General features: G+C 38.1%; 1 pseudogene; it reads right to left on the minus strand.

Annotated features, from left to right (window-relative positions):
• Positions 1 to 921: 921 nt before the first annotated feature.
• LOC145075934 (putative beta-1,3-galactosyltransferase 14) lies at positions 922 to 2,943 on the minus strand (annotated as a pseudogene).
• Between the last annotated feature and the right edge of the window lie 7,134 nt (positions 2,944 to 10,077).

Here is a 10,077-nt window from a genome sequence, read left to right on the forward strand (position 1 = left end):
GAAATTTTTACCCTTGAACAACTACAAAGATTGTTGAACCATCAGGTGTCACACTGAGATCTGTAACTGCAAAATGATTGTTTTATGTTCCATTTGTCTGTTGATGTACCACCTATAAGCACCCAGTATAATTTAAAACTATACGTTTAAAATATCATTTGTAATTTAATAAATCATTTGTAGAAGCAGAACGAGATACCTATAATCCAACTTCACATGTATGAAGAAGCAATCCAGATGTAAAATCCCATAAGCGAACCTACACCACAAGAAAGAATGTCCGATTTATTAGAGTGATAAAAAACTCTTAATGAAAATTTTGTAGAAAAGTTAAGGTTGTAATGTTTCTCACTATTGAATCGCCACTTCCAGAGACTAAATACCCCTGTGGAAACTCCTGATTGTAGACAAAGACTAGGCAGGAGACAAATCTGCCATTGGATATAGATGCATGACAAGAGTATAAAGTTAACAATAATAGACACATCATGTCATAGTTTATAAACCATGTTAAACTTATTGAGCAATCAACTATGGCGTTTCCAGTAACTCACTCACTCTGTATGGCCAAGGTAGTAACTTTGTATCTCATGAGCTCCATCTATAGGTTTCTTCGAGAGCATGGTGACCTGTCATTTAGAAAGAAAATAAGAACATGCTTAAGAAAATAGTAATTGCTGACTGCATAATAATAATAATAATAATAATAATAATAATAATAATAATAATAATAAGAATAATTATTATTATTATTATTATTATTATTATTATTATTATTATTATTATTTGGGTGTGAGAAGTTTATTATTACACGAATTTTGAAATCACGGTCAACAGTAACAGTGAACTTCCCATCTGGTGAAAACTCCTGGAACATTATAAATTTGTTAGTAATATAACAAAAGAATAAATAACCTGATGCTAGTCTTCTTCTGCAGCTGGCAAAGTCGGGCTGATTGCACAACTTTCCTTCTGATGAAGTTCCAACATTTTCTTTTCAGGATTACAAAGCCCTACAACATCAAATATTCATCACACACGTCAAATCTAAGTTGGATTTCTCAACAAGTTAAAGAAGATTGTTTAGGAGAAAAAAATACTAACCTGAACACTTGGGGAGATCCCACACAACTATAGATGTTGGTGTACATTCGATTTGACAAAGTTGACGATTGTCCTCATGGTTGACATTCATTGCAAGCATCCATGCATCGATAGTAACATCCTCATTGCTGAACATCCGGAAACTGATAGACAGAATATTTTAATAAAACAGTAACACAGATATATATCTTATACTACAAATATCAATATGGGAAGTGAAAATGTGAATAAATTGCATGTTGTTTCAAAGAGAAACCAAGCTTGCAACATCTGTAGAGAGAGCATAAATTGGACCATAAGCATTAAGAAATATTCTGACCCAAGCATATACCCTAGAGGCTCATACCTACAAATATCAATAACTCAATAGCTTAGTCACTAACCTCTAAAAATGGAAGAAAAAAATAGTTGAAAAGTGGGATGCTTGCAAAGACTAACCATTTGAGTTTTGGGTCAGTGAACACGGTACCTTTCTTCATGTGTATGTTCAATTTTCTCTATTATTTTTTTATTCTGCCATTATGTTTGGATTATGATAACAAGAAAGGAAAAAAAGAAAATAAGAGGCAAATGCATGGAAAACTCACCTGGTCTGAAATATATGTCGTCATCATCTTTAACATAAAATTCACAGTCATATAGTGTAAAGGCAGCTTTGAAGAAGGCTCGTTCATATCTCTCAAGAACCTACACAGTTAAACATAGTCAGCCAAGGAAGGCTCACCGGGAACCGATAATTACCTCCTCTTCCTCACGAATAGATTGATCGTCCCGATCTACCAGTTGCTACTTTCCCTGCTCCATCGGACTAGTTGAGTCCCCTCCCTATGTGTAATCTACTGGCGACAAGGAAGAACATCCAAGGAGACCGCCGAAGCAGCCCTCCTAGCTGCGACAAACAAGAGAAGCGCCACTGCTTTTTCCTTCTCCTTTCATCAAATCGATCACGCACCAGAGGTGCTTCCCCTTTCTCGATTGATTGCCATCATCGAGCCACCATGGCTGCTTGCTTTCCCATCTTCCTTTCTCGACAGATGAACCATGACCACCGGACCAAAACTCCCGCTACCTTCGTCATTCTGATTCCCCTTTTTCGATTTATCTGCGGGGAATCAGAAATAAACGAGAATCAAGATTTGCATTCCTAATATTGAGACTTGAGAGTATAATACTGAATTAGGGTTTTTTCTGACAATCTCAACATCATGTGGGAGATATGGTGGTTCCAGTGAGTAGAAGTAAGTGAGCCTTGATCGATGTTAACGAACGGGGAAGAATCGGTGCCAGCGGTCGGGGTGCAGGGGAAAGATGCAAGCAACACTCGATGTTGGGAGGCAGGGGAAGATCGGAGAAGATTTTTGAGGTCAATGAACACACCTTGAGCTAAAGAGGGGAAGTAGGAAGGAAGGCAGGTTTTCTAATTTTTTTGATTTCCTTTTTCCCGCTGCTAGTTGCTGAAGAGCGCGTTTGTAAAATTATAAAGCGACATTTCTAGACGACGCGCCTTTAACGTAAGCGCCCTCCGTGTTTTTTTTTTTGTGAGACACTAATTTTAGGGCACGAAAAATACGCGTCCTAAATTCTTCAAATTTCTAAAGATCTAAAATTATTTTTAGGGCATGCCCCTTTGTGTATCATTAATCATTGTGTGTCGTAAAAAGCGTGTCATTAAAGGTTTGTTTTCTAGTAGTGTAACAATGTTCTTTACTGTAGTCCAATGTGCTCTACTCGCGCTTGATATCGGCTAACCATGCTCAGCGCAAAAGCCACGTCAAGGAGAGTACATGCCATAGCATACATGATCGAGCCAACTGTCGAAGTATATGGCACTCGACTCATTTCCGATATCTCGTCATTTATACCTGGACTCTAAGTCTTACTCAGCTTGGTATTGCTTTGGATTGGCAATTCCTCTTTCTTGGAGTTCTTCATGCTAAAACGTTTCAGCACCTTGTCCCAATAAGTACTTTGACTAAGTCCTATTAGTCTTTTACTTCTGTTTCTCTATATCCTTATCCCTATAATATAAGCAACTTCTCCTAGATCCTTCATAGAGAAAAACTTCCCAAGCCAGGACTTAACCTCCTGCAAGGTCAGGATGTCGTTTCTTATGAGCAGTATGTCATCAACATACAAAAATAGAAAGCTAAATATACTCCTACTTGCCTTGAAATATACACATGACTCATCCTTGCTTCTCGAAAATCCAAAGTCTTTGACTTTCTCATCGAAAAAAGATTCTATCTACGAGACGCTTGTTTCAATCCATAAATGGATTTCTTAAGCTTACACACACTATTGGGGGTATTTGGCATCCACAAAACCTTCAGGCTGACACATGTAAACATCTTCAGCCAGCTTCCCATTAAGGAAAGCAGGTTTGACATCTATCTGCCAAATTTCATAATTTTGAAATGCAGCGATGGCCAACATAACCCTAATAGACTTGATCTTAGCCGCTGCTGAGAAGGTCTCATCATGGCCAACCCCAGGGGTTTGAGTAAAGCCCTTTGCAACCAATCGTGCCTTGAACGTATGCACTTCCCATCCATGTTCGTCTACTTCTTGAAGATCCACTTTCACTCGACTGTCTTACGACCTGGTACATTGTCAATCAAGTTCCAAACTTGATTGTCATACAAGGACTGAATCTTGCAATCCATAGCCTCTTTCCAATTTGCAGACCCCGGGCCCGCCATGGCTTCCTTTAGTTGTTAGGTTCAACCAAATTTATCATTGTACTATCGCTGATATACGTATCACCTTCAGCTGTTATATGGAAACCATACAACATAGGTGGAAAACTAACTCTACTGGAACATCTTAGAGGTAAGGACTCGTCAACCGGTTCAATAGGAATCTCTTCCATAAGTTGAGTGCTAGTGTTAGAGGTTCTTTCATTGCTTGACTCTTGAAGCTCTTATAGATCAATTTTCCTCCCAATGTACTCTTGGTGTATGAGTTCTTTCTCGCGGAAAACCCCTCTCCTCGCAAGGAAGACAACATTGTCACTCGGTCTGTAGAAGAGATATCCAAAGGACTTCTGTGGATAGGCGATGAACATACAGCGCTCACTGCGAGGTTCAAGCTTGTCGTAAGTCTCCCATCTTACAAAATCCTTGCAACCCCAAACCTTGATATGTGACATTGAGGGAACCTTCCATGTCCACATCTCGTGAGGTGTTTTTGCAACCTTCTTAATTGGGACTAGATTAAGGATGTAGGCGGCAGTCTCTAAGCAATACCCCTAGAATGAGATAGGTAACGAAGCTCGACTCATCATGGAACAGACCATGTCCAACAAGGTTCGATTGTGCCTCTCAGCTACACCATTGAGCTGCGGTGTCCTAAGTGCCGTCGACTGGGAAAAAAATTCCACATTCCTTGAGATAGTCGTGGAACTCGATACTAAGATACTCACCACCCCTATCGAATCTGAGCATCTTTATCTTCCTGCCCAATTGATTCTCCACTTCTTGTTTAAACTCTTTGAACTTTTCAAACGTTTCTGACTTGTGCTTGATTAAGTAGATATACCCATATCTGCTATAATCGCTGGTGAACGTAACATAGAAGAGATTAGTGTGTATGATATCCAACAATCAGTGTGTATGATACCCTTAAGGTGGATATGAAGGGACCACACACATCAGTGTGTATGATATCCAACAATCCCTCACCTCTTTCACAAGTACCAATGAAAGGTTATTTAATCATCTTTCCAATCAGACAACATTCACCCATGTCATCCGACTCTAGGTCAAATGACTCCAACACTCCATCCTTTTGGAGTTGGGCTATCTGCATCTTGTTGACATGTCCAAGACGACAACGCCACAAGGATGCCTTGTCCAAACCATTGGACGAATCAATATGCAACATATTATTTCCTAAGTTGTCTACAACCATCATAGTTTCATATATACTAGTACAAGGCAATGCGTCAAAATAAAAAGTACCATTATAGAAAGCATTAATAGAACCAATTTCATTATTGAATGAAAATCTAAAACTTTGTCTATACAAACAATTAAAGGAAATAATATTCCTCGTCATTTCTGACGGGTAGCAACAATCGTTCAAATCTAATCCTAACTCACTACTAAGCACTAAATAATAAACTTCAATCTTGGTAAGAGGCGACACTCTGCTATTTCCCATGATCAAGTTCATCTTCCCATGCTCCACATCCTTACTTCTGTTTAGCCCCTGCAAATCAGAACAAATGTAAAAACCACATCCTATATCAATGACCCAAGAACTAGCATGTGATGAGTTGCTAGATTGAATAGTATAAATACCTGTGAAGGGGGGGCTTTATCTTCCTATCCTTGATATCTTGCACATACTTCTGGAAGCTTTGTTTCCAATGCCCTTTGTGGTGAGAGTGAAAGCACTCTGCATCTTTTGGATCAGATGAAGGAGCAGCAGATGCACCTTTTCCTTTGGACCCATTTGAAGAGGATCCATCATGAGACTTTCCCTTATGATCCTTAGAATGAGCTTTCCTCTTCTTCCCCTTCCCTTGTCCAATAGCCAAGACAGGGTCAGCAGTAGTAGGAGTGGTTGTGACAACATTGCCTTTCAACCTACTTTCAACAGTTCTTAACAACCCTTGAAGCTTGGTTAAGGTGACCTCCTCCTTGTTCATATGATAAGTCATCTTGAACTGATCATAAAAAGGAGGCAAATAGTGGAGAATGATATCAATCGCCAACTATTCGTCAAAGTTGACATTCAACTTGAGCAAACAATCCACATACCTTTGAATTCTTTGCAAATGGCTCCTGATGGACTCTCCATCTTTCATTTTGGTTGTTATTAACAAGGCAACAATCTCGTACCTTTCTTAATGCGCACTTTGATGGTACTTGTCTATCAAGTTTTGGCACATCTCGTAAGGCCAATAGTCCTCGTGGAACCGCTACAGCTTAGGAGTCATAGTGGCTACCATTATACATGACACCTTTGTCGCTTTTTTCGTGAGCCTTATACTCAACAATTTCTTCAGCAGAAGTTTTAGTTTCATCTATCTCTTTGAGCTTTTCATCAAGGACGTACTCTTTTTCCTCGTATTGGAGGCCCTTGCGGATGTTGCAGATCCAATCATTAAAGTTGGAACCATCGAAAGTGACCTTCCCATAGATGTTCAAAAGAGAAAAGGAGCTTGAGGGGTTCGATCTTGAAGCGTTGTTTGAGCCAGACATCTGAAAAAGAAAAGGAACAAAGATTAGATTAGATAAGCAATCCTTAATATCACACCTAAATGAAATATTAAGACTAGGACCCAACACTATAATTCACAATTCGGAAGAGGGATCTCGTAATCCAGTTGCAAATTATATGAAGGTATGTAAATAACGATTTACCAATTTTCCATGAAAAACAAAATGAACATATAGGTTTTGAATGAAATGAAATTCCTGTATTCTTTTGAGACTCATTGAATTTTTCAATGGCATGTTTAATCTTGATTATGCCCTTCAAGTTTGTGACTGGGATACCAAGGATCACAAACAAGGTGTGAATAACCATGCAAATTAGCTTGGTACTCTGGAGTCATTTACCACCTAAACAATGTGCCGGTGAACCACACATGCTCCATTGAGCTACCCTTCGTCACCCTTGTTAGTCCAAGTTAGTGTGCCAGTTAACCACACACGCTCCACTAACGACTTTGACAAGGTGCAAAGTGCAATTTCAGGGAATAGCATCATTTTCACATTTTTTCCTAAAGTAACTAAGATTGGGAATTTTGTAAAAATACTTAGTTACTTTATAATAATCATTATTAATGAGTAATTAATGTCCTATCCTACCCATTTGGCTAACAACCATCCACTAATCAAGAGTGCGGTGGGTAAGAGTGGATACCCAATCACAGTCGTTTTATAGGCCGCTTCCTTAAAAACCCCTTATAGGCCAGCTTCGTGAATGAGGCCTACTAACGGTAAGACTGACTCATCTTATACATATATATATATAAGTATTCGGATTTTAATATTATAATAGTATAAGGGTTGTTTTTTAGACATTTAAAACACTAGGGTTTTAAAATTTAATATTTCAAAATTAACACTTTTTAATCAAATTTTAATTTCCAAAACTTGAGAGCATGCTATGAAACTTTTCAAAACTTTCTTGATCAAATTTTAAAATAATTTAAATTAATCCTATAATTTTTATCCTTATCAAAATTTGAAATAATTTGGCAAGATAATAAATACAAATCAAATTTTACAAATAATTAATTTATCACATAATCTTGTAATTATCTTAAAATTTGACCATTATCTTTAAATTAGATGAGGATAATCATCACCATAAAAGAAATATCGAATTTTTTCAGTTAAAACAACGTATGGTAATTATCCTTATCTAATTTAGGATTAAAATCTGAAAATTCTGCAGTCAGATGAGTCAACTCGTCGGGTCAGGATTTGGACTCGTCGTGTCCCATAATGGACTCATCGAGTTCATCTGGCAGTGTCCAAATTTCGACTACTTCCACCTTTGAAAAATTAACCATAGCATCAAATATAATAGAAAAACACCCTAAGATCTGATAACACTAATGGATTTTAAGCACTACATCATTCCTATGGTGCACATTCAAAACTAATGCTTTAGATCTATGTTTTTTTCAAGTTATACATGCAATTCTAGTCATGCAAAGCATGAACCCTAACTAGCATACAATTTTCGAGATTTGTAACATAAAAGATAGCTGGAAGAATACCTTTTCTTGTAGCTTGTAGATCTTGACCTTCAAGAGCTTAGTGCCTCAATTGTTGCACCTCTATTAAGTCGCAAACAACAAGTAGCAACTGGAAGAATATGAGAGAGGTAGATGTTGGGTTTTGAGCAATCTAACACTTCCTAAGTGTGCATGCAACCCTAATAAACCTTGGATCTATGTTTGTCTAAATACATGCAAAATAATAATTTTCCAAGGTTCATAACCTATCTAACATGGCATGGGGAACATTTCAACATAAAAGAGTTAGAAGAGATTACATACCTTTGTTGATGAGTTTGGTTCTTGAGGAGTTTGAGGGCTAAGCACCAATAGTGTGAATGCCTCAAATAGAATCACAAAACACCACAAACTCTTGGAAAACCGTGAGAGAGTATACACACTTGTATTTTCGGCCACACACAAGCTCACACACACTAGTTCACTAGTTGCCATTTCATGCTCCATAAGCATGCTTATATAGTGTGCATGGTTAGGGTGAAACCCTAATAACCCATGACCTTTCCTTTTCCAAGGATCCATGGGTTAAAAGCTCCATGGATCATCCATGGACTTCCATCCAAGCCTAGCCCATTAACAAATGAGTGTTAGCCCACACCATATAAAACAAATAGCCCATAATCTAATTAGTCTTCCTTTTAATCTCTAAATTGATTCATAATTAATTTAAGACTAAAACTAATTAAATAACATAACCTCATATTAATATATTATAACTTATAATATATTAATAAACATATGTGTATAACTCTCATAAAATTATCCATAAATAGTTCGGGTGAGATGCAACCCAAATGGACCATGTCGGGTCGGGTCAAGTATATACGAAATAAGTTATGGACTTAGACACCTTATCCAACAGACTCCCACTTGGATAAGTCTAATAACTGTAGTTGCCTATATAACTTCAGGAACCAACCAGCAATCGTAGCTCTCGAAAATTCCGTTGAACTATGAAGCGCCATTTTAAGACAAGTGATCATATAATCCTCTGTTCTCATGATATCAGCCGGACAAACACATGGAACTATGTCTTGCTTATTGTCTGGCAGTTGTTTCTCAATTTACGATTTGTTTGACAAAGAACTTTACTGAACACATCAGTTTAGTTCTGGCTGGGCCCGGTACATGGGTCAACACAAAATCATCGAGGGGCCCAGATATCGCTTCTATTTCTAGAAGGAACAGATAAACTTCGACTCATATGCTTGTTCTACTACTTGTTGAATTGTACACAAAGGCACGTTTTATAACATCAAGTTACTGATGCGTTTACGTGCAATCAATTCACAATCAACTCATAGGTAACAACTCATATCTCTAGGTTTGAAGATTTATTTGATATTATCGTCTCACGATCACTCGAGATAAATTCCATGAAGTGATACAAGTGAGCGTGGGTTTATACCAATACTCATAACTTATGAGTACTCATGAATGTTGCAGCAACCATTGCCATGTCTAAACACCTTTAGCCATCTACAAACCCAATTCATGACAATCTTGATTCACACCTACTTCCGACGTATGATCGATTGTGGAGGTTTGAATACATTAATTATTCTGGAAGTCAAAACATGCAAAACTGAAACAATAGTAAATAATTGACAATGACAGTAACACTTTACTCATAAATAAATCACAAATTTTATTCATCATCAAACGTCGATTACATTTTACAAGTTTCAGGAAAACTATCTAATCTGTAAAACTAATATCGTCCCTCAGCCCGATGCGCCTCGCATGCTAAAAATGCTTGCGTCAGTCCCTTCGTAAGGGGATCTGCAAGATTCTCATCCGATGATATCCTCCTTGCCACGAGGAGTCCTTCTTCAATCTTGTGTCTTATGAAGTGATATTTCTTGTCAATGTGTCGGGATCTGCCATGATCTCTTGGTTCCTTGGCTAAGGCAACCGCACTGTTCTTGTCACAGAAAATCTCCATAGGTTCCTTAATAGCCGGTACAACTCCTAGGTCTCCGATGAAGTTCTTTAGCCATATCGCCTCCTTTGCTGCTTCACTCGCTGCTATATACTCTGATCACAAGTCGAATCAGCCACCGTCTCCTGCTTGGAACTCTTCCAAGAAATTGCCCCTCCATTTAAGGTAAAGATCCAGCCCGACTGAGAGCGGAAGTTATCCCTATCAGTCTGAAAACTAGCGTCACTACACCCTAATACTCTCAAGTCATCACTCCCACCAAGGGTAAGGATCC

The sequence above is a fragment of the Lactuca serriola genome, chromosome 9 (assembly GCF_051521515.1).
Source record: "Lactuca serriola cultivar US96UC23 chromosome 9, Lser_US96UC23_V15, whole genome shotgun sequence".
In the NCBI taxonomy this organism is placed as follows: Eukaryota; Viridiplantae; Streptophyta; class Magnoliopsida; order Asterales; family Asteraceae; genus Lactuca; species Lactuca serriola.